General features: G+C 44.1%; 1 pseudogene; it reads right to left on the bottom strand.

Moving 5' to 3' along the window:
- Positions 1-13,103: 13,103 nt before the first annotated feature.
- LOC102422145 lies at positions 13,104-14,497 on the bottom strand (annotated as a pseudogene).
- Between the last annotated feature and the right edge of the window lie 11,733 nt (positions 14,498-26,230).

The raw sequence follows: 26,230 nt of genomic DNA, 5'->3' as shown, positions 1-26,230 counted from the left end.
CATGCCAAATGATAATCTCCCGTCATAGCTGGAACTTGCAAGAAAGAAAGGTGGGCATTGAGCCACACAGAGGATGTTTCTGAGAAAGGACAGGGAGGAACAGAGTAAGAAATCAAATACCCAGTTGCCCACAGCTAACTTCCCTTTACATCACCCCTACAACCAAGGGAGCAGAAAGGTTCCTCCTTCTGTGGTTGCTCACACCAAGGACTCATCTGGAACCTGGTGGCCCAGCCCAGAGGACCGAAGAGGTGCTTCATCTCCTTTGGTCCGTGTTATCACCCTCCCCAGGGAATTGCTATTCAGCAGCTTCCTTCCTCCCCATATCGCTGGTAAACAGATGACTTAGAAGGAGCCCTGTTAGGGGCTGAAATGCAGCAATGGAAGGCAAGCACTGGCCAAGGTGGTTTGGTTTTCCAGCAGCCCCAGGTCCAACTCCAGAAAGGGGCGTCCCTGACTCCCTCCCTGAGCGGCCCGTCTGCCCCATGGTGACTTACATGTGGTTTTAGGAACTGAAACATCTACTCTCCTTCAAAAGAGGAATTTTGGATAAGGACCCTTAAGAAAGATAAGAAACCAAAATGGTTTAAGACCAGTGCTTCAGAGTTCAAAGTGTCCCTGGCCATTGTCCTTTCAACTTTCTCACGGGTACAGTTTTCATGTGAAGGGAATTGGCTTCTCTTGCCCTGGAAAGGTGTCCTTTCTCCCTTGTCTTCATAATTCCCCACGGAGAGACCTTGAAGACCTAAGATGTCCTTCTGCTTGAAAGCAGCTGTGAAGGTGGCATTGGACGATTATTGGAAAAGAGGTCAATGGCTCTCTCCTTCCCACAGCCTTCTGCCGCCAATCCTGCCTCCTTCACAGACTGTGAGCACTGAAGTCTGCATTCCTCCTCCTGCACACCCCCCTTCCTACTGCCTGCACAATGAGGAGGACACACCTTAGCATGACTTTCAAGCTCTAATTGAACTTTCTGACCTAATTTCCTCCTGTACCTGATGCTCTACCCCCTCGAACTTTCACAGACCTTCCAAACAACTTGCTTCTCCCACTTCAGGACATGGCTCATGCCCTTCCCCTCATCCAGATGTCTTTCCCTGCCCTCGTCTCCTGAGGAAATCCTAGTCATAGTTAATATCCCTTACAAAAAGTTAGAGAAAAGTTAGTAGTTCCCACCCCTGTGCTTCTCCGCAGTTTATACATTATGTCATCTGTCACATTGTATGGTTATTATTTTCTTATTTTATCTTCTCACAGTCTGTAAGAATCTGAGCCAGGATCACATTTTTCCCCACTTGTGTCTTTTGTGCTCATTCACTAAGCATGGCACTATGAAAGTGTTCGATAAACATGTGCTGAACAAATTGATAACTGAATGAAAAAACATTTGGATGAAGTAACACTTCACTGACTCTTGTATGACTTCCACTCTTGCAATGGCCACGCTTCCCTTGGGTATTTTCTGCATAACTTTGTTCTTCTGCTCAACATTCACTAACCTGCAAGTGCCAAGAAGGCAGAAACCACATGATGGCCATTTTGCTCATCACTGCATCTTCGGAGAACATACACTTGGCCCATTATAGGCATTGGACAAATGCTGGTTGAATGAATGTGTATTTATTGGGTAGCTGCTATAACTCAGACACTGGATTAGGTCCATGGAATTTGTGACTAATATCTTTGTAATATTTACAGGGATCATTAGGTAGGGTGGGACAGAGGCACTTGGCGCAGTGACCTTTCCTAACACTTGTCTTATTGGCTTGGTATCCAGATAATTATGAGGAAGGTCATTCAATCTTGGGAAGCTATAGAAAGTTGGGGCCATTTTGAGTGCTGATAAGAATCACAATAAGTCCCCTGATTGTGGGGCAGCATGATATCATCTCCTAGGCTCCCTAAACACCCAAAGATGGTAGTGAGTGGGTACAGTATTGCATGATAGGCAGAAGCAGGAATTAGATGCCTCTTTGAGGAAAGTCACACCCACTACATCCTCAGTTGCCCTTCCTACACCACAGGACCCCCAGCTGGATTCAGGGAGAGCTGCATGGGTTTGCTCCTGTGACCTCACACCTCAACCTGAACATGGGGCCATCACTCTTCCTAGAGCAGAAGTAGCTGCCTACTGCTCAGTGCTCTGGCTCTACCTGCACCACAGTTATGAATCTGCAGTGCAGAGGCCTTTGAGATGCTTAAGGCTGCCCTAGGCAGGACTAGGAGATGCACCCCTTTGTGAAGGAGACCCTCATCATATGCCACTGTTTGGGTTGAGAGCCAGACCATGGACCAGGGCTCACCAGGTCATCTTGCCAATATGGCTGCAGCTTCCAGAAATGATGAAAGTCACATGGTGTGTCCTTTTCCAAAGCAAAACAGGAGATGTACAAGCAGTGAAATGAGCTGCCAGCACATTCAAAATTTCAGAGAGAAGGCATTGGCACGTTGTAGGACCCTTCTCCTCACCCCACCAGTGATGCAGATTTTCAAAATGTCAAAGCAAATTCCCCTGATGCCAGTGGGAATAAAAAGCAATCCACGCCTGAAGTTTGGGTGATTGCTTTTCAACAAATCGTATGTCAACTGACAAGCTCTCTGCACATGGTCGACACAGCTTTGCCTTCATAATAATACTTATAGTGGTTGAATGTGAAAAACAAAAGCCATCATTTCCAGAACCTGTGATACCAAAGAACAGATTCAACTCCAAGACATCTCAGAAAGTTATCTCTCAAATAATCAGAGGATGCAAGGCTTAGGCTGTACATCAAATAAATAAATTACTTTTGATGTTTAAAGACTTTTGGAAATTGATGACTATTCTGCATAGCAAAGCAGGGGACATAAAATGCCACAGGTAGATTGAAAACTTGGCTGTAACCAACTTCCCCTGTCAATTCATCCCCTCCCCCACCTCTAAGCCCTAACCCATATAGATGCTGATGGATGGCATTTTGTCTTCTCTTTCTAGTTCAAGAGGTTCTAGGGCATAAAGACAAGCCAAAGGGAAGGAGGAAGCAACTACAGGGATGAACAGTGATAGATTGGGTAACCATCAGTTAGGGGTGAGGGTATGTGATGTAGAAGCCCCTCTGATATTTACACTGAATATAACTCACTTATTTTAGTTCACTTCAAGTAGGTACAATCACAGGCTTCACTGGCTTTTTGTCTAGAATGACAACATTATCAACATTATATTAAACAAGTCTCAATTAGTCCTGAGTCAGCTTACGCATATTGATTTAATCCAGCTGATGATTAGGAAAAACTTAGGACTTACTCACTTAGGACACCACAGGTAGGTGTCTTTGAAGCCATCAAAGCCCTGCTGATTTCCTGCCACCATCATTGCCTGAAAAGGCTAGTTCTGCCCTTTCTCAGCTGTGGGAAGGGCTCCTCTTCTCCTGAAGGGACCCTACACAGAACCCAGCACTTTCTGAGTGAGTGAATGAACACATGAATGCATGCAGGTCAAAGACAGATCTGGGAACCACACACTCGTTCCTTTGAGTAAATTTTGTCATTTTTTACTCCTACTTCATTTATACTCTGATGTTTGCCTCTTACCTTCCTCATAGAAAGTTTTACCAGCCAGAATTGTGCTCATTTCACCAAAAACAGACATAGCAAGTGCACAGGAATAAGTAGAATAAATATCCTTGAAAAAAATCACAATAACACATAAAAGAGACTAGCTTTAGTTCTTCACCTTGATTTTGACTTATGTTATTTTTAAAGGTTTTGAAAGGTGAAGCTTTTTTAAAAAAATATATTTTTATTGATTTTTTACAAAGAGTAAGGAGAGGGATAGAGAGTTAGAAACATCAATGAGAGAGAAACATTGATCAGCTGCCTCCTGCACACTCCCTACTGGGTATGTGCCTGCAAGCAAGGTACATGCCCTTGACCAGAATCAAACCTGGGTCCCTTCAGTCCACTGGCTGATGCTCTATCCACTGAGCCAAACCAGTTAGGGCAGTGAAGCTTTTTTGAGAAATCAAGTAGAAACCACGTAGTGAAGAAACACACGCTAGAGGCATAGCCAGGAGCACATTGATTTATGCCAAGTACGTTCCCCCCTAAGTAGAATTGTAGTGTCTTTGGAAATGAAATGCCAGGAAAAAAGCATTGTTTAAGGCATCCTAGATCTTATCTCCTTTGATTTCTTCTACATTGACAACAAATGCTTAACTGTGCATCATTACTTGATGGGGACCTTGTTAGAAAGTGACTCCATGTCTCAAGATGGGCAGACAATGCCCCTTCTTACAGCCCCATATTTTCAGCCATCTCTGCTCCTAATCACTGGTCTAGGAAACAGGATCTCCCGTCAGATAACATGTCAGGGATTACCTGCCCAATGGTCGAAAAAAACTGGAGAAGGCATTTACCTTCTCCCACTGGAGTCAAAGGTCAGAGAAATGGCCCTGGCTGGTTTGGCTCAGTGGATAGAGCGTCGGCCTACGGACTGAAGGGTCCCAGGTTCGATTCCGGTCAAGGGCACATGCCCGGGTTGGAGGCTCGATCCCCAGTAGGGGGTGTGCAGGAGGCAGCCAATCAATGATCCTCTCTCATCATTGATGTTTCTCTCTCTCTCTCTCCCTCTCCCTTCCTCTCTGAAATCAATAAAAACATATTTTTTTTTAAAAAGGTCAGAGAAATGATTCCAGTATTGCCATAAACCCCAATAAATTCAGACAGCAGTCTTCCTGTTTCAAAGTTCCATACTTTCACCACCTGTATCAGGAAATTAGAAAAAACAACAACAACACATGACTTGGAGATACTGGCTGTCAAATTAAAGACAACATATCTAGAGGTCTAGTGTCATAGATATGAAAGCTAACAGTTTACTTCCCATACAAGTTGGCTTACTTGAGTGGATTAGTTTGTTAGGAGCATCAAAACAAAATACCATAGACTCGGGGTGGAAAGGGTAGAACTTAAATAAATTTTCTCACAATTCTGGAGGATGGTACTGGCAGAGTTTGGTTTCTTCTGAGGCATCTCTCCTCATTGTATCCTCACTGAATTTTCTCTATGTCTTTCCTCTGTAGAAGTGCATCCCTTGTGTCTCTAAGTGTCCAAGTTTTTTTTTCTCATAAAGACACCAGTCATATGAGATTAGGGCCCCTCCCCTAACAGCTTCATTTTAACTTAATAAAGCCCTATCTCCCAATACAATCACATTCTGAAGTACTCGGGGTTAGGATTTCAATGCCTCTGGTTCTATTTTATTCATTAGTTTATTTTGTTCATTAGATTTCTTGTTCATTTATTTTGATTTTTAGATTCAATTATTGATAGATATGTATTTATTGCCATTTTACTGTTCATATTTTTAATCTCTTCTCCTCCTCCTCCTCCTCCTCCTCCTCCTCCTCCTCCTCCTCCTCCTTCTTCTTCTTCTTCTTCTTCTTCTTCTTCTTCTTCTTCTTCTTCTTCTTCTTCTTCTTCTTCTTCTTCTTCTTTCTCTTCAATACTGGTTTGGTGGTGATGAACTACTTTAGCTTTTTCTTGTCTGTGAAGCTCTTTATCTGACCTTCAATTCTAAATGATAGCTTTGCTGGGTAGAGTAATCTTGGTTGTAGGTCCTTGCTATTCATCACTTTGAATATTTCTTTCCATTCCCTCTGGCCCACAAAGTTTCTGTTGAGCAATCAGCTGACAGTCCCTTATAGGTAAATAAGTCCTCTTCTCTTGCTGCTTTTAAATTTTCTCTTTGTCTTTAATATTTGGCATTTTAATTATGATGTGTTTTGGTGTGGGTCTCTTTGGGTTCATCTTGTTTGGGACTCTATGTGCTTCCTGAATTTGTATGTCTATTTCTTTCACCAGGTAATGGAAGTTTTCTGTCATTATTTTTTCCAATAGGTTTTCAATTTATTGCTCTCTCTCTTCTCCATTGGCATGCCCATGATGTGAATGTTGGTACACTTGAAGTTGTCCCAGAGGCTGCTTACACTATCTTCATATTTTGGGGTTATTTTTTCTTTTTGTTGTTCTGATTGGGTGTTTTTTGCTTTCTCATATTCCAAATCGCTGATTTGATTCTTGGCGTCCTCTACTCTACTGTTGATTCCTGTAAAGTTTTCATTTCAGGTAATGTATCCTTCATTTCTGATTGGTCCTTTTTTATGCTGTTGATATTCTCATTAAGTTCCTTGAAGTTGTCACTAAGTTCCTTAAGTTCTCATTAAGTTCCTTGAACATCATTATAACCATTGTTTTGAATTCTGTTGCTTGCTTCCATTTTATTTAGTTCCTTTTCTGGAGATTTTTTCTGTTCTCTCATTTGCAACATGTTTCGTTGTCTCTCCAATTTAGCTGCTTCCCTGTTTTTGTTTCTATGTATTAGGTAGAGCTGCTATGTCTCCTGGAATTGGTAAAGTGACCTTGTGTAGTAGGTGTCTTGTAGGGTCCAGTGGCTCAGCCTTGCCAGGCACCTGAGTTGGGCACTCTAGGTACGCCCTTGTGTGGGCTGTGTGCACTGTCCTGTTGCAGTTGAGCCTTGATTGCTGTTGGCATCACTGGGAGGAATTGACCTTCCAGGCCAATCAGCTGTGTGGGCCAGCTGTGACTACAGTGGAAGAGTTGCTGTGTAGGAGATGGTTCATTATGATTGGGACTCTCTGTGCTTCCTGGACTTATATGTCTACTTCCTTCACCAGGTTAGGGAAGTTTCTGTCATTAAATTTTCAAATAGGTTTTCAATTTCTTGTTCTCTCTCTTCTCCTTCCAGCACACTCATGATGCAAATGTTGGTATGCTTAAAGTTGTCCCAGAGGCTGCTTACACTATCTTCATATTTTGGGGTTATTTTTCTTTTTGCTGTTCTGATTTGGTGTTTTTGCTTTCTTATACTCCAAATCACTGTTTTGATTCTCAGCTTCATCTACTCTATTGTTGATTCCCTATAAATTATTCTTCATTTCAGTTAGTGTATCCTTCATTTCTGACTGGTTCTTTTTTATGTTTTCTATCTCTATTTTTATGTTTCTTATCTCTTTGTTGAAGTTCTCAGTAAGTTCATCTACTCTACCCCTAAGTTCATTGAGAATCCTTATAATCAGTGCTTTGAACTCTGCATCTGGTAGATTACTTGTATCCATTTTGTTTAGTTCTTTTCCTGGAATTTTGTTTTCTTCTTTTATCTGGGACATGTTTCTTTGTCTTTCCATTTTGGCTGCCTCTCTGTGTTTATTTCTATGTATTAGGTATAACTGCTATGTCTCCCGGGCGTGGTAGAGTGGCCTAATATAGTAGGCATCATATAGGGTCCAGTGGCACAGCCTCCCTATTCACCTGAGCTGGGCACTCCAGGTGCACCCCCCTTCTGTGTGGACTGTGTACACCTGTTGTAGTTGAGCATTGATTGCTGTTGGCACATCAATGGGAGGGATTTCCCCCCAGGCCAATCAGCTGGAAGAACTGCCTGCAACTGTGGAGGATCAGCTGTGCAGGGGCCCAGCTCAGTCTTCTCCTTGAGTGTGTTGCTTGTGGAGGTGGCTGCATGGTGCTTTGATGTGGTCTGAAGTTGTCTACCAGGTGCACTGGTTCTGAAGCCTCCCAGAAGGTATAGGCCAAGATTAGCCACTGCCTGTGTTTTGCCTGGGGCCACCAGCATGAGCTACAATGTGATCTGTAGGTGGCTGTTACTTGTGCTGGGATTGGAGGTGCCCAGGAGAGGCCACACTGAGAACCAAGTTCCGCTGCCATTAGTGTCAGGCCTGGGGCCACTTAGTGAGAGATACAGGGCACATGGATGCCAGATCCTACTTGTTTATGAGATTTTAGGAAAGTCTGAAGCATAAGCCAAGACAGGCCATTTGGAAGGAAAAGCCATTGCAAACTATGGGCCCACGAGTTGGTGGGTGAGGTCTCAGGGAATCACCAGGGGAGGGCAAAGAGTGATAGGTTGATGGAGACTCAGACAGGGTGCCTGCCTGCCAGCTCTGTGCGGGGAGAGCTCAAAAAAGAAATAATGGCCTATGCCAGTATTTCTGTCTGGGAGAAAGGATCCCCTCTAGCACCCACCCTAATGCCAGACACTTTTATTTATTAATTATTATAATATTTCCCATATGAATAATTGTAAACTAACTTTTTGCACACCCTGTATATGCCATATTATAAAGTTATACACCTGAAATTCATATCATGTTTTAAACAATGTTACACCAATAAATTTAATTTTAAAAAAGAACAGAATTGGCAGAAGGACGATGAGAACTTTCTCATGATGGTCCCTGGCTTCAGTACGTGGAAGTAGAGTCTGGGAGTACCAGCCCAAAGAGAAAGTTTTTAAAACACAGGTGGCCTCCCTGCCAGGGTTGCCAGGTGGGCAAGTCTGAAGGAAGGCTGTGACTTCCCCTAAGGCCACTGGGCCCAGGGAGGCAAAGCCAGTTCTATTAACTGCCTGTAGGTGCCTCAGAACCCTCTGAGAAATGCCCTTTCTTCAGGCCCTGGAGAAGGCAGGGTAGCCAAGGTGCCTTCTAGTGTCTTATTTTATTAAAGTGTCAAGCTCCTGCTTTAAAGTTTCAGGCCTTTTTTGCCCTTTTGGTGGGAGCAGCATGGTGGAGGGAGAAGGCAGGGGATCACACATCCCAAGACAGGAAAACTGCTCCCAGCTCTGCTCCTCACTCTCTGAGGGACCTTGGGTAATTCGTTCCCTTCTCTAAGCCTCTGCTTGCTCATCTGTAAAACTTCAGAGTTGGACTAGATGGCTTCTGGTACCTGGGAGGCTCAGTAAGACCAGACAGTATCAGCCCAGTTAGGACAGATAGGCACCTGGAGTGGTCGTTCAATGATGAGAGAGCAGAGTCTCGGTGACTTCTCTGAGTGGGAAAAGCTAAAGTGGGTAGGCACCTATCTTTCTTGCTGAAGAGGCAACAGCATGTGGCAAAGGAACCCAAGGTGGCAGACTTAGGTCTTGAAGGCATTCCAGCTCTCTGACACTGAGGCCCTGGGTGGGAGAAGCCGGTGAGGGGACCCTCCATAAGGACACATCTAATCACCTGGGTATTTGCTGCCTCTGAAAGGCTGCCCCGCTTTAGAGACAGAGTCTCAGACGTGTGGCACTGCTGAGTCTACGGGACTGCAAATTGGGTCTGAATCAGTAGCCCTGGGCTTCTCGGGCTGTTCACTCTAGAATACAGCTTACGGGGCAGATTCCAGACTTTGGGACAATGTAGGGAGGTGGTGCTGGAGTAATTCATGGGACATGTTAAAAGGGCTCACTAAGTACATAGTGCAAGCTAGGAACACGGCATTCAGCCTGGGAGCTCGCACAGAGACCTTCACGGGGCACATTAGGTGCAAGGTAGGAAGCAGCAGCACTGGGCTCAGCAGTGCCCCTAGACACCTGACCTTGTGGGACCAAGAGGGGACTTCAGTCTCAGGTGCAGAAGTGCAAGGGTGTCTGTGGCCACACACAGGGCTTTGGGACGGGGCAGAGAGGCAAGCAGCCAGCTCCTCCCTAGCACTGCTGGCTTTGGAGGAAGCAGAAAACAAGCAGCGGTCAGTCTCCAGATTCCAGATCTGAGGAGGAAACGGAAGAGTAAAAGGAGGTCTTGAACAGCCTGCCTTTCTGTGTTTCTCAAACCACCTGCTCTGGAGGTCTGGTTCAGCTTGACCAAAGTCTGCCACTCCCACCGCACCAAAGCAGTTCCAGTGCTGATTTTTGTAAAGGAAGCAGGAAGTGGGGCCCGTTTTCCTGAACACCTGCCATGCTGACCCTGCATGAGGACGGGGACACCTGCAGCCAAGCCCCCACGAGATGTCACAGCAGAGGCTCGCACTATGGGTCTGACTTGTGGCATGGAGCTACCTCTGTCCCCCAGATTTGTTCCCATTTCTTAATACAGGGCCTCAAAAATGGCCACTGGGAAGACATTTGGAGGACAAGGGAACAAACTTACTGTGGCTATTGGCCAAAGTCATGGAGGTCCAGAACCCCTGCCTAGATTGGAAGCCCAGCTCTATCACTAATGGCTGGCTAGCCTCAGGCTAATTACAACACTAGCTTTCCCTCAGTTTACTCATCTGTAAAATGGGGACAATGATAACAGTACTTACCTTATTGAGTTGTTTTAAGGAATTAACAAATTAATAAAAATAGAATACTTAGGATAGTGGCTAGAACATAGTCTAATGGTATAGTATTATTAGAATGATGATGTTATTGTTAATATTATGATGAGTACATAGATCATGCCATGACTCTAGCATTATCTTGAGGTACTATGATCTGATGAGATCTGTGAGGAATGGCTGCATGTCTAGGTGGAGCAGATGGATCACAGTAAAATTGGAAAGGTCATTTTCATCACAAAGGCAGCTGCCGTTTAGTGAGCTAACATGCACCAGGCATTATGTTAATCATTGTGTTAAATGCGTCATATACCTGTTTTATTTATTTTTGTTATGGGTTGAATTATGTCTCCCTCCCCAGATTTCTATGTTGAATAACCCCCAGTACTTCAGAATGTGGGGTCTTATATGGAAATGGAGCTGTTGCAAATGTAATTAGTTAAGATGACATCACCCTGGAGTAGGGTGGTCCCTTAATCCAACATGACTGATGTCTTCATAAAAAGGGGAAATGTAGAGATTAACAGGCACAGAGGGAGATTGTCACATGAAAATTAAGGCAGATGGGGGGGAGGGGTGATGCTTCTATAAGCCACGGAATGCCAGAAACCATCAGAAGCTAGGAGAGCGGTCTGGACTAAACCTTCCAGAAGGAACCAACCCTGCCAACACCTTGATTTTGGACTCACAGTCTACAGAATTGTGAGGCAATAAATGTCTGTTGTTTAAGCCCCCCGTTTGTGGTATTTTGTTGCAGCAGCATAGCAAACTAACACCCTCTTAAATCAGCTCTGGGGGTAGGCATCATCCTTGGGTTCCCGTGCAGTTAAGTGACTCACCTGAGTTAACAGAGAGTCAGTAGCTAAACCAGGGCTCAGTCTCAGGCCCATTTCCCTCCAGAGCTGCACAGGAGAATCTAAGGATTAAAGTAGGTGGATGTGCTTGCATGGGGCTTCTTTCCCTTCAGTTAAGACTCCAGGAAGCAAATCAGTTATAAGATTTGAAGCTTTTACCTCTTAAAGCCAGACTTTTATTTGATATATTTATAGTTTATTTTCCTTTAGTTCTCCCCTGTAGTTAGCACACTCATTTTGAAAGATCCAGCCTACCTTTTCATCTGGGCTTTGGGGCATAAAATGGGAGCAATGCATCCTGGGAGGTAACCATAGGGGTGACAGTAGAGATAATCCTGGAAAAGGTGACTCTGAGGGCTGCTCATTAAGGAACAGCCTCCCACCTGGATAGAAAGGTAACACATTGTATTATCAGTCACATATACCATGATGGGAATACATTTATCTGTTTATTTCTTCTCACATTATGAGATAATGTTATTGAGAGAAAGAGAGTTTTTTTTTTCTTTAACTGCACCCTAGAATATTTTCTCCATTGATTTTTAGAGAGAGTGGAAGGGGGGGGGGAGCGAGAGAGAGGGATAGATACACATTGATTGGTTGCCTCCTGCACACACCCCAATCGGGGCTGGGGATCAAACCTGTAACCCAGGTTCCTGCCCTTGTTTGGGAATCTAACCTGGGACCCTTTGGTATGTGAACAGATGCTCTAACCACTGAGAAACACCAGCCACAGTGAGAAAGAGAGTTTTGATGAGGGGAGGGTAGAGGAGATTCTGGAGCCAGGGAAGAGTGACCTCTGGTGGGATGCTACAGAGGGCCCTGGCAAGGTCCGTGAAGGGAAAAGATGGGGAGGAGCTCTTCCTATGATGTTGAGGTGACTTGGCATGTTGACATTAAACCCCCTAAATAAAAATAGCTATGACAAATCAAGCATTGCCAACTTACCTGCTGTCTGTCCTGACTGTCAGTGGTAGACATGGGGACCCAAGCCTGGTCCACCTCGGATTTTTCTGGCTGGAGCTGGTAGTAAAACTGGACTTGAAATGTGAGTTCAAGGCTGTGGACATCTAGGGTATCTGCTAATTGGGAGGAGAAAATCTTTGTGCAGGAGCTGGTGAGTCCAGGGGCACCAAGTAGCAGAGAAGGAGAGGCAGGGAGTGCGGGAACAGCAGTACCATTGCTGAATCCATTAAATTCACAGCAAATTTCTGAAAATAGAAATCTGCATCCATAGCTTACTCTCATTTAGAGAATGCCAGACACCAGCAGACTCCTGAAGCATTTGGTATGTCCCCATGATTTGCAGAAGTGAAATATTTGAGCTGAAAAATCAATTCAAAGAATGAAAACAATCTGATCAGGCATGCTAAAAATTTAGCTCTTTGGTTCCTAGTTGATTCATTTTTATTTGATAGCAATAATATACTCTGAAATAAATTACATACCATATTTCCAAGACAAGATTTCAATATATTTTAAACACAATTTGGGAAGGAATTCAATATGCCTGAACCATCATAGGCAAGATGCTAATCTTGTAATCATGAGTTTAGATTGGAAAAAAATACCTGGTAGAGAGGACTAGGAAGAGAAAATAGAACACATGTCCTCATACAGAATTATGATTATTTGATGGCAGCATGTTTTTTTTTAAAATGCTCATTAAAATTATGAAGTCTTCCATGTGTAGTTTGAGAGGATGCCTTTGACTTTCAAAATAAGTACAAATTAAAGTCTACAGATCTTACTATTTTTAACACATTTGTTTGGAGGGCTGAATTGACTTTGGGTCCTGGTTGTATCACGGACTGTGAACTCAACATCCACTTTTATTTTATTTTTTCCTAGGTACTTTATTGTTAAAACAGGCCGGTTCTGCCAATGCACAAGCTACAAATGCTTGCCTGGCAGCTGAGGGGCGCTCTGCAGTAGCCTGTTTGAGAATTGAATAAAAATCTATATAAAATAAATATTCAAATAGTTTCCACAGGAACACATAAGTGTGCCCCGTCACTTAGGCTTTCCACCTTATTCCATCTGTGCCAACCCCACTTACAAAGACATTCCAAACTAGCAATAATTAAGTCAAATGGTCCTCCCAAATCTCTTAAGTCAAGCTACACTACATAACAGCCACAGGAATGGCGTCTACACGTTTACCCAGGCTGACGCGCAGGCTGCTGGGAGGCGCTCCATCCGCTCTCCCAGGTGCAGGACACAGGCAGGGCACCAGCGTCCTCCTCCGCCTCCGGCGGGAAGTCGTGGTTCTGGACTTGCTGCATCAGTTGCCATGGCAGCCCTGACATCACATAGTAGATCCTCGGCCTCTGGAACCCATTGAAAGTAGTAGCAGCAGCCACGGTGTAAGCACCCATGTTTTCCAAGAGCATCCAGTCCCCCACGTGCATCTCGGGCAAGCCGCAGCGCTCAACGCTGCGATCGAGGCCGTCACAGGTGGGTCCCCAGATGCTGGATGAGTATTACTTCTCATCTGGTTTGGGCCTTTCTACGGAAGGGATTTCACGTGCGCATGATCATAGAGTATTCCATTAAATGATCCATATACTCCATCATTCACGAAATACATAAAGGTCTTCTCGCTTGACTCGTCTTCATCATCAGAGCCTGTTTGTTCCTTTAAGACCAGTTCCAGTTTTTTTGGCAAAGATATTAACTGCAAGTGTGAAAACTGATGCAACATAGTATCTGCCTGGCTCAGCTATGAGTGTCACTCCTGAGTCTGATGGAAAACACTTGTCCAGGGCTGGGTTGATTACACTGGTGACCTCCTCAAATTTAAGCTTTGCATCCTCAGATCCAGGAAAGCCACCACCAATATCCAGCAGTTACATGTTGAATCCAATCTCAGCCCCCATGTCAAAGACACAGCGGGCATCAGAGATGGCCTGCACAAAGGTCTCAGAGTCAGGTCAGCCACTGCCCACGTGGAAGCTGACACTGATGACATCAATGTTTAGCTCCTTGGACCATTCCAAGAGAAGCCTGCTGGTCTTGAGTGTGGCACCAAATTTGACACTGAGAGGACAGACCGCTTTGGAGTCATCGGTGGCAATCCACAAAACCAGCTTTTGCCTTTGGATGTACCCTGGCAACTTTCATCAGCTCAACTTCGCTATCGAAAGTCATCATCTGGACTCTGTTATTGGCAGCACACTTAATCTGAGATACTTGTTTACAAGGGTTTGCATAGGTGATCCTCTCTGGAGCACCCAAGACTCTGCACCAATTGTATTTCAGTCTTGCTGACACAGTCAAATCCCGTCCCGATGGCATCTAGGGTCTTCACTATGGTCCTGCTGTCATTGCATTTGACTGCATAAAAAGGGGTGACCTGAGGAAGAGCTTTTAGCCATCTCAGATGTTTCTTTAGAATGTCTTCCAGGTCTGCAACATAGAAGGCATCCTTATCCTTAGAAGAAGAGACTTCATTAATTTTTTTGATCCAGAATGTCTTTGGCAGTAAAGCCCTCATTGAGGAAATGGCAGTCAAACTCTTCATTACTAACGTTGTTTATGTTCATGGTTTCTGGATGTTCCGAAACGAAATGCAACACAAAGGAAAATGAAGAGATGGGACTTAGGAAATTACTGCCAGCTGTTCACCAACACGGCTCTCCAGAAACTCCCGGTCCACAGAACTTCCAGTCCACAGGAGACAGGTCCTCTCGGTGCAGCACTGGGAATGCCTCGGAGCACCTGACACCTCATGCTGACCCCATGGAGCCGCTGCCCAGCACACAGGACCACCGGCTGCCCCCGTCAGCTGCCTGTCCAGCCACCCATCGCCTTGCTCCCTCCCATGGAGACCGCCAGCCCAAGTGGTGCTGGAACACTGGCAGAGGGGTTGCAGCAGAAGCTGAGGGGACTGAAAAAAAAACAACATCCACTTTTATATGAAACTAGTGCAGTGGTTGGCAAACTGCGGCTCGCGAGCCACATGCAGCTCTTTGGCCCCTTGAGTGTGGCTCTTCCACAAAATACTGACCTCTGTGCATGGGCCACGAAGTTTCAATCACACTGTACATGCGCACCCGCACGTGGTATTTTGTGGAAGAGCCACACTCACGTGAGCCGTATGTGGCTTTCGAGCCGCAGTTTGCTGACCACTGAACTAGTGCATCAATTCATGCACATTGAAGGGAAATTAAATGAGAAAAATATTTTAGTATCGCTACTCACCCTTTCTCTATAATAGAAGTGTCAACTAAATTCACGATTGACAATGACAGATGGAAACACACATGTGCAATTGGCGCCAGTGAGAACTTTATATGTATTGCATATGTGAGAGTCAACTTAGCCTTTTATTGATATAGAATAAACTTGCTTAATTAGACCTGCTTTCTGATTTAGCTAAATTTTTTCCAGCCCAGTGAAGCACCCCAACTTCTCTTTCAGGTAATTGTCAGGAACACAGCAGTAAATATCAACATGAAGCAGATTATTATTGATCATGCAGGGAGAACAAAGGGTAAAATATTTAACTGCAGCAGTGTTTGACTATATTCTGCGCAGTGAGAAAACCTGAAGTCATTTTCAAGGTCCACCATTTCTTATTTCTTTTCAGTTGGGTCAAGTTCCTAAGCTTTCTAAATCTTCATTTTCCAACTAATGAAAAGAAAATAGGATTCCACTGAGTCTCCTTTCTACCTACTCTAGGACTTCTGTGAGATCAAATGAGACGAGGCACAGGAAAACGCTTCATAGACATTTGGTTAAAGTATAAAATGTTTGCACCTGGCTATAAACCAAGTTGTGTTCCTGGGCCGAAGAAACTCCCAGGAGGCTAGTCGCTAGGGAGAGGAAGCCGGGTGTTGCTACGTGATGTCATTACCTGGTGCCTACAGCCACCGTTTGAGGGCTGGGCTGGGCTGTGGACTGCATTTTGCGCCATGGGGTCTTGGCAACATCGGCTGCGATTTGGTGGGCTGTCACTCTGGGGTCGTGGCAGGGCCTGTGTCCCACTTGGGGGAAGCCGAGTGTTGGTTTGTCGGCACCAGATACATGGTGCCGTTTATTTTAAAATGGCCAGTGTGCGTCATGGAAGCTCCTGCATTGACTATCTGGTCCTGGTGGTCAGTGCGTGTCATAGTGACCAGTTGGATGGACACTTAGCATATTAGCCTTTTAAATATATAGATATCCCTATCACTGCCATGGATTGACTACAAACTCACTATAGAGGACTGTGCTGGCTCCCACTCAGAAAAATTCTAGCACATCACAGCCCCATGCTCAGACCCTTGGGCTTTTCTCTCCCTTTGAGATCTCATCTACTCCAGAGTTTATAATTCCATATAAATGCTAATGACTATCAGATTTATATCTCCAACCCTAAATGTCTCCCCTCAACTCAGAATGACAGAATGACAGAATGACTCCATCCAGCACATCCACTCTCAACTCCTCTCACCCACTCCCTTTCCTGTCTCAGTTTTTGGCTCATGTGCAAAACCTTTGTGTCATTCTTGACCCCTCTGTCCCTCCCTCCCTCATCTTTAAAAATAACAGCTTTATTGAGATATAGTTTACATACCACAAAATTTGCATTTTAAGGTATACAATTCAGTGGTTTTTTAAAAAACACATTCCCAGAGTTGTACATCCTTCACCACCAATTTTGAAGCATTTTCATTATTCCATAAAGAAACCCCATACCCATGAGCAGCCAATCCCTAGTCTCACCTCACACCACTCCCTAGCAACTTTTTTTTTAAATCCTCATCTGAGGATATTTTTCCATTGATTTTTAAAGAGAGTGGAAGAGAGAGGAAAAGACAGAGAAATAGCAATGTGAGAGAAACACATCAATTGGCTGCCTCCTGCACATGCCGTGACCAGGGCCCTGCCCGGGCCGGGGAGGAGCCTTCAACCCAGGTACGTGCCCTAGACCCCAATTGAACCCAGGACCCTTCAGTCCACAGGCAGACGCTCTATCCACTGAGCCAACCCAGCTACCTCGCGCTCCCCACCCCAGTGGATTTGCTTATTCTGGACGTTTCATATAAATGCAATCATACAGTACATGGTCTTTTGTGACTGGCTTTCACTTGATACAAGGCTTTCAAGGTTCATTCTTGTTGTAAATATATTAGCATTTCAGTTCTTTTCTATTGCTGAATAATAATTATTGAATGAATATACCACATTTTGTTTATCCATTTATCAATTCATGGATATTTGGGTTATTTCCACTTTTGGTCTATTATGAATAATGCTGTTATGAATTTTCATATGCAAGTGTTTGTGTGAACATGCTTTTATTTTTCTTGGGTATAACCTAGAAGTGGAAGTGCTAGGTTATATGGTAACTCTTTGATTAACATTTGAGGAGCTGCCCATTGTTTTCCAATGTGGCTGCATCATTTTACATTTCCACCAGAAGTATTGATTTGGCTAAATGCTTGTTATCACCTATCTTTTGATTTCAGCCATTCTAATGGGTATGAAGTGGTTTCTCATTGTGGTTTTGGTTTGCGTTTTCCGAATGACTTATGATGTTGATCATCTTGCCATATGTTTATTGGCCAGTTAAATATTTTCTTTGAAGAAATTTGTATTCAAGCCCTTTGCCCATTTAAAAAGTTGGGCTATTTTTGCTTTAATTGCTGAGCATTAAGAGTTATTTATATTCTAGATACAAGTTCCTTTACAGAAAAACAGTTTATAGACAGCTGATTCTCACAGCCAGTTGGCCTGGAGGTCAAATCCCTCTAGTATTAACTACAACAATCAAGGTTTAATTACAACAAGACTGTGCACAAAGACCACTAGGGGGTGCACCAAGAAAGCGTACAAAATTCGGAGACAAAGAAACAGGACAAAACTATCAAGGGAGGATATTGAGTTCAGAACCACACTTTTAAGGTCTCTCAAGAACTGTCTAGAAGCCGCCGATAAACTTATTGAGATCTACAAGAAATCTAATGAGACCCTCGATGCTGTGATAAAGAACCAACTAGAAATTAAGCATCCACGGACTGAAATAAAGAATATTATACAGACACCCAACAGCAGACCAGAGGAGTGCAAGAATCAAGCCAAAGATTTGAAATGTGAAGAAGCAAAAAACACCCAACCAGAAAAGCAAAATGAAAAAAGAACCTGAAAATACGAAGATAGTGTAAGGAGCCTCTGGGACAGCTTCAAACGTACCAACATCAGAATTATAGGGGTACCAGAAGATGTGAGAGAGCAAGATATTGAAAACCTATTTGAAGAAATAATGACAGAAAACTTCCCCCACCTGGTGAAAGAAATAGACTTACAGGTCCAGGAAGCACGGAGAACCCCAAACAAAAGGAATCCAAAGAGGACCACACCAAGACACATCATAATTAAAATGCCAAGAGCAAAAGACAAAGAGAGAATCTTAAAAGCAGCAAGAGAAAGAAACTCAGTTACCTACAAAGGAATACCCATAAGACTGTCAGCGGATTTCTCAACAGAAACTTTGCAGGCCAGAAGGGAGTGGCAAGAAATATTCAAAGTGATGAATGCTAAGAACCTACAACCAAGATTACTTTATCCAGCAAAGCTATCATTCAGAATTGAAGGTCAGATAAAGAGCTTCACACATAAGGAAAAGCTAAAGGAGTTCATCACCACCAAACCAGTATTATATGAAATGCTGAAAGGTATCCTTTAAGAAGAGGAAGAAGAAGAAAAAGGTAAAGATACAAATTATGAACAACAAATATGCATCTATCAACAAATGAATCTAAGAATCAAGTGAATAAATAATCTGAGGAACAGAATGAACTGTTGATTATAATAGAATCAGGGACATAGAAAGGGAATGGACTGACTATTCTTGGGGGGGGAGGGGTGTGGGAGATGCGGGAAGGGACTGGACAAAAATCGTGCACCTATGGATGAGGACAGAGGGTGGGGAGTAAGGGCAGAGGGTGGGGTGGGAGCTGGAAGGAGGGGAGTTATAGGGGGGGAAAAAGAGGAACAAATGTAATAATCTGAACAATAAAGATTTAATTAAAAAAAGAAAAACAGTTTATAGATAAAGGCAAAATTATAGACTTACAGTTATTTATATGGAAAGTAATACAAGAATTAATAAATAATAATGAACTCTGTGCTTTACATACAACTGTAAACCTACTTTTGCCCCATTCTGAATTTTCTCCCATTCTGAAGGTTGTCTAGTCACTTTTATTATGGTGTCCTTTCAAGCACAGTTTTTACTTTTGATGAAGTCCAACTTTATTTTTCTTTTGTCTCTTATGCTTTTGATGTCATATTTAAGAACACATTGCCTAACCCAAGGTCATGAAGATTTACTCCTATGATTTCTCCTAAAAAGTTTTATAGTTGTAGCTCTTCTAACATTTAGGTCTATAATCCCTTTTGAGTGAAGTTTTGTATATGGTGTAAGGTAGAGGATTAAAGTCCAAAATCAAGATGTGGATAGATTTGGTTTCTTGGAGTCCTGATGACTGCCTTCTTGCTATGCCCTCACATGTCCTTAGTCTGTGTGTCCTGATCTCCTTCTCTTATAAGACACAAATCATACTGGATTAGGGCCCACCAATATGACCTCTAATTACTTCTTTTAAGACCCTTTCTCCAAATATAGTCACATTCTAAGGTACTGGAGTTAGGACTTTAATGTATGAATTTTGAGGGTATATATATCACTTCTATCAATCATTTATTACATAAGTGAGCTGATACAAAACAGTGATACTCATGTCCCTCTGAGGTTCCAGCATCTTTGGTTCAAACTGCTTTGAACTCTTACCCTCTGGCCCCATGACATCCTGGGAAAGAAGGTGGATGAATTGTGAAAACTTGTCGTATTTATTGGAAAAGCTCTGAGATGATGAATGAAACAAATCAGTGATATATCTCTTTTTATATAAAAAAATTGTTATGAAGATCACAGGCTAACCAAATTTTAAAGGAGGACAGGACCTTGGTTGCAAAGAGAGGTGTTAGGCAAAAATGAAGATCGTGATATTGCTACACTCCACCAGGGTAGGAGATGTTTAGATCCTACGCCTTATGGACAACATTTCAGAAAGGGACCATTTACCTTATGTGAATCGCAAAATGAGATGATAAATGCTAGTGGCAAGGGCTGCTGCCTCCCTTATGTCCCCGATCTGTCTCCTGCTCCCTTCTCCCTCCTCAACTCACACTCTCACAGGGAACCTCTGAACAGTATGCAAGCAGTGGGCTAAAGCCTGTAAGGTTTATTTGTCCCAACATAGTACACCAGAGTCTCTAAGAGGCGACCTGTCAACTGTCCACATGTCCTCCCTTTCCAAAGTAAGCTCACAAATGTAAACACCATTTTAGCATCTGCTGAGCAGAAGCCCCTGAAGCTGCGAGAGGGTGAAAGGACCATGAAAGGAACACCTCTGTCTGAAAAACCACACAGAATAAAGTGTCCAAATGTAAAAGAGCAAAGACCTTAGTGGTGTTGTCAGTAGACATGGTGAACATTTTGTTGTCTTCAGCAGACACCTAGATATAGATCACTGGAGCCATGTGGCTTTTCAGTATACCTGTTGGTTTTCTAGAAAAGAAAAAGAACAGATGAGCACTAAGCAGTTCTATCTGCTATCTATAATAATAAAAGCATAATGCTAATTAGACTGGACAGCCAAACTACCTTCCGGACGTCAATCCAGATGTCCTTCTGGAGGAAGCTGTCGCAGCAGAGTTGGTTAGGTGCATCAGGAAGGCAGGTGAGCAGTTAGGGATGTGCAGTTAGGGGCTAGGGATGTGCAGTTAGGGGCTATCAGGCAGGCAGGCAGGCAGGCAGGCAGGCAGGCAAGTGGTTAGGGGTGATCAGGCAGGCAGGAGAGGGGTTAGGGGTGATGAGGCAGGCAGAGTGGTTAGGGGCGATGAGGCAGGCAGGCAGAAGGGTTAGGGGTGATGAGGCAGGCAGAGTGATTAGGGGCGATGAGGCAGGCAGGCAGAGGGGTTAGGGGTGATGAGGCAGGCTGAGTGGTTAGGGGCGATGAGGCAGAGTGGTTAGAGGTGATCAGGCAGGCAGGCAGGCCAGCGGTTAGGAGCCAGCAGTCCCGGATTGCGAGAGGGGTGTTCTGGCTTGCGAGAAGGTGCAGGCTGGGCTGAGGGACACCCCCCTCTTAGCCCACCATGAAAGAATTTCATGCACCGGGCCTCCAGTTTCTAAATAAAAGTGCAAGACTAAACTTGGCTGGGATCTGACAGTCTATTCAGCCTGGAGGAGGGCTATGTATATGCCTCTACAATGAGACAAGTATCTTGTGTGATGAAAGGGACTGAAGGAAATAACACCCAGTTACAGCAACACAACTCGGCATGAGGTGAAGCCTGGCTTTGCTTCTCCACTGCTGACAATGTCTCTATAAGAGGAACAAATGAGGGGGAGCTCAGGGTGGGCTGGAGTGGATCCCATGAAAGTCGTCACTTTATGCAGCATTCAGATGGGGTGTGTATCTTTCTACTATAAGTTTATTTTAAGGGGCTCTGAGGGAATCACAGTATGCCCAAGGGCTCAGGCTGGGTGTGTAGTGGTCAGGGACCAGGAGATGGGGGAAAGGAGGAAGGGCTGAGGTGAGCACATTGTCTTTTTATAACCAAGTCACTGAAAAAAAGTAAATTGTTCTCAATCACCAGACAAACTGGAGCCTAAGGTGATAGAAATGAGTAGAAAATTATTATCTTTCTTCCTTATTAGGCACCTGCCATTGTGTGGAATGATCTCATTTGTAACCTTGATTACTGTTCTAGGAGTCGGTACTCTGCTTATCACCATTTGAATGAGAAAACTGAGGCTGCAGCTCTTGCTCAGGATCCAGGGGCTAGCAAGTGACAGGGGCAGGATCGGTCCCAGAGGCTTCTCTGGTAGGCAGCATGACTTCTGCTGCTGCCTGTTCCTACTGAGAGGGGCCTGGGTCACTCAAGGGTCCTCCACTGGTGCCTAGTGCAAAGGCCCTGCAAGGAACCCTGGCACACCCTGGGTGACTTGTTCTTACCCTGAAATCCTTACTATCAGTGCACGAGAAGGCAACTCCCATCTCCCACTCTCCTCTATATTCAATTCTTATCAATGAATATGATATTGGCTTTTAGAAGAAGCCAGACCTGCATTTGAACCCTGATTCTGCCTTACTTTCAAAAAATAATTTAGCCGTAACCGTTTGGCTCAGTGGATAGAGCGTTGGCCTGCAGACTGAAGGGTCCCAGGTTCGATTCTGGTCAAGGGCATGTACCTTGGTTGTGGGCACATCCCCAGTAGGGGGTGTGCAGAAGGCATCTGATCGATGTTTCTCTCTCATCGATGTTTCTAACTCTCTATCCTTCTCCCTTCCTCTCTGTAAAATAAAATCAATAAAATATATTTAAAAAACATAATTTAACTCCTGGGAACTTCGTTTCTTCATTTGTAAATGGGGTTGTTGTGAGAATTAGAGATGATGTATGTGTTGTGGAGTGCCTGGTACAAAGTACATGATGGATAAAGTGGTGGTTATTGTTATTATCAAGAAAGTGTTACTGAGCTCTTGCTCTGGAGATGCTCCCATTGGAAGGTGGGGCCTGACTCTAGGGGGCACAATGATGACACATGGAGGGTGTGACAGTGACAGTTTGCCACCCTGTTTGGACAGTTTGTTCCTCTGCGTCCTCACTTCCAGGCTTTTCAGAACAATTTCTTTCCTTATGTCAATTCTGTTATGCCTTCAGGGTGGTAGAGTTATTCATTCAGATGGGGCTAACCCATTTGAATTAGTGCACAAGTGGGTGTAAACCTAGGCCTGGCTGAGCTAGGTACATGGAAAGTACACTGATGACTTGTCAAAAAGTGACTTAACTCCTGGGAGCTTTAGTTTCTGTGCAACTGATCATGGTTCACTGTTGAGAAGGTAGCAATCGATTAAGGAAAATGTGAGTGAGTGATGACTCCATGCAGTCTCTTTATCCTTCCAGGATATTTACTTTTAAATGAGTTGCTTATTAATCCCAAGGAATAAACATTTAATGGCCATAAACAGAAGTTTCCCAAGGCACATCAACTTTGGACAGGGGTTCTTAAATTATTTCAAAGGAAGCTAGTGACCCCCAGTCCTGCTCTTGTGTGCCTTACTAGATCAGTGGCCCTGTTGGTTGGACAAAGAAATAAACTTACCCAGGCAAGTAAGGATTCCAAACCCTAATGATTGGATACACCCCACCTGTCAGCAGCAAGTTCTTTCTCTTACAAAATAAAAATGCCTTGATTTCTATGTAGATGAAAAACACCCTTTGCTCACATTCTGCTCACTTTGGGGACCAAGCAAGGATACCTGTCCTGTTCTTGCTTTGACATCTTTTCTCACATTCTTTATCTTTTTGATCTTTAGCTTGACATTTGTTGTTCCCATAGTGTACCCTAAAATATTTACAGAAAAACAAAACACAGTTTCTTCATATGCTCAGTCAATTCCTGACAAGTGACTGAATTGTAAAGGTCTCAGGTTCACCTATAGCATTGATTATGTTTCCTTCCCCTTTCAACCCAATCTGTTCAGCATAGATAGTCTGAAGAGTGAAAACAATGTGTATAAGATTTTGTCTCCCTCCTTCTCTGGAAAGAGGCCAGAAGGGTCACCCAGGGGATAAGGAACCATAAAGAAGCCTCTCGTTCTCAGGAAATGAACTTATTAAATCTCTACCAAGGGCCAGCCATTACGTGCCAGGGTCCTTCTATACAGGACCTGCTTTGACCCCCACAGAAGCTCAGGGAGGAAAGCACACTTACCTCCATCCTACAGGTAAGAAAACTTACACCTGGAGAGATTACACATCTTGCCATCAGGAAAATGGTGCGGCCAAGCCTCAAACCTGTAACTGTCCGACTCCTAAATTGGGCTCATTGACTTAACCATTCAGTTTCATCAACGAAGCAGCCAATTTTGTCCTATAATTATTTGTACAGATATTTTTTAGTCAAATGACTTTTTGGCTTTTGAATCTACTGAACAATAGAATTAAAATAGGAGCACTGTGCAGAAGAAATCAAGGGCCTTCCTGTAGGTTTTAGACATCAGTCTCACTAGAAGATCATGAAGGGAATCCCCAATGTACTCACCAGTGCATGTCCCATTCACCCCACCCAGCTCACCCTGACCTTTGGCCTCAGCCTTGTCCAAGGTGGCTGACTCTGGAAGAAGAAGGTGGAAAAATATTTCATCTTCAGCATCCCCTCCCCCTTACCACCAAATATGAATTTTCTTTCATCTTTTGTGACTCTAGCAAAAGTCTGAGTCTTGTGTCTGCCATCACAAGTTAAAAGTTCAATGGTTTTCTGGGAATCAGGGAGAAGACTCTGCTTTTCACAAAAGTTCAACCACAGCAAGGTTGAACTTTGCCCAAAAGGTGGGCAGTGCTGCTGCCATCCTGCCCACCTGGTGAAGCAGGACTCCGATGCAGACCTACTGATTTTTTTTTGAGAGAAGTAGGACATCTCTATTTTCATTGGAAACTTCCAGAATTTTAAATGCTGGTACCCATTTTAAATCACTCTGTGGCTGCTTGGCCCACTGCTGCCTCTTGAAGCTCTGTTTTAGGGGCATGTTGCTGTGCTGGAGGACAGGGCAGTGTCAGGAAGGGAGGATGGGCCTCATCTTTCAGCTTCTCCCGGGCTCTTCTGTGGAGTCTCCAGTTCATGAATTTCAGTAGAGAAGCAGAATCATTTTTAAACAATTGGGGCATGTGATTTCCACATTATTTGGGGCTATAATTTGAGTCCTGGGCCACCGTTGGTCAGCATATTGAAAGTGAGCTGAGGCAACAACTCTATTCTCCATGGCTTCCTCCCACTGTGGTGAAGGGCTAGATAGGGCAGGGTGGTCAGCTAGTCATGTGACTCTGTCCTTCCCTCCCGCCTTTCCTGTGCAGCAGGCAGGTACACAGCGGAACTTGCAGCTCTTCCATCTGCTAGGCCAGGGGGCAGGGAGGATAATTACTTAAGACAGCAGAGTGAGCCTGTGTATCTGGGTGAGCACCTGAGGTGTCAAAACAAAGCAGCACTCTCCTCAGACCCTTCTCATTTCCAGCAGAGAGCTGAGACTTCTAACTAGGTGTGCTGCTTTATTTTTATTTTTAAGTAAAGGGAGAGTAGCCAGTTCATTTGCATAATCTCTAGCAGTGCTTTTCCAACAGAGCCAGACAGAGATCCATGTTTAAATGGTTGTTATGGAAACCAGTGAGCATTGCTCTCTCCCAAGGTCTGAAGGAGAGATGATGAAAAGTTTAAGCAATCACCATGGAAACCTAGAGCAGATTCAAGGTGGGTTCAGATCCCCAGCACACTAACTAGCAGATAAGACTTCTGGGTGCTGGGTGCTGGTGGCTGAATTCTGATTGTTCACTGTGGCTTCTAAGATCAGAGCTGACCCAGAGGCCACATCCACAGTCATGGGCTCAGAGCACCCATTGGGTCAGCAGGTGTGTCCCCCAAAACTCAGACTTTCACCCTTCCTGTTCAGAGTTGGATCTTGGGGCCTCTCCTTCCCATCCTTCCCTAGAGCTTATTCCTCCTTTCCATCAATTTCTGGAGGATGGAGGGAGGTCACAGATCTGCTGTCACCAAGTGGAACCCTGATTGGGTTTGCAGGAAGGGAGACATTCAAGGCCCAGCCTTGGTCAAGATATATCCCCCTTTCATGTCCATTAGCAGCCAACACAAAACCCAAGATCTCTGCCTTCAATCATCTTAAGTTACAAATGAGTTGAAAGCAGTTCCTACTTTGCAATTGTTGGTTTTTTCTGTGATGGTTTTCCCTCTTGCTTGTGGTGAGCTTATTTCAGAATATATAGCTGCCTGAAGCTGAGTTTTGAAGTCCAGGAGGATCCCTAAGGGGCTATGGGAGGGCTCTTAACAGAAATGGAGACCAGAACTAATTCAAAAGGAGTTGTGGAATGGGGGGAACTATCTCCCTTGTTTCCTGACAGGGTATGACTTTCTAGTGGCCATTTAGGGGTGGGGATGCTTGTGCTATAGCACATAGTAGAGGAGTGTGTGTGTGTGTGTGTGTGTGTGTGTGTGTGTGTGTGTACATACATACTACCCAACTTAAGAAGTGATGTGGGCATAGGACAATGGGGACACATTACGGGGAGGGGGGATGGGAGATGGAAGAAGAAGGCCACAAGAGAAGAAAGGCCCTTGAAGAGCTTTCCACTACAGAACCCCAGGTGTATGTTTCAGAGCGCTGCTTTGGGAGAGAGATGGATTTGTTATGAATTCTGATTTCACAAATAAT

The sequence above is a fragment of the Myotis lucifugus genome, unplaced genomic scaffold (assembly GCF_000147115.1).
Source record: "Myotis lucifugus unplaced genomic scaffold, Myoluc2.0 scaffold_19, whole genome shotgun sequence".
Classification (NCBI taxonomy): domain Eukaryota; kingdom Metazoa; phylum Chordata; class Mammalia; order Chiroptera; family Vespertilionidae; genus Myotis; species Myotis lucifugus.
Note: the sequence above shows the minus strand (reverse complement) of the source record. Positions and strands in the feature narration are given on the sequence as shown.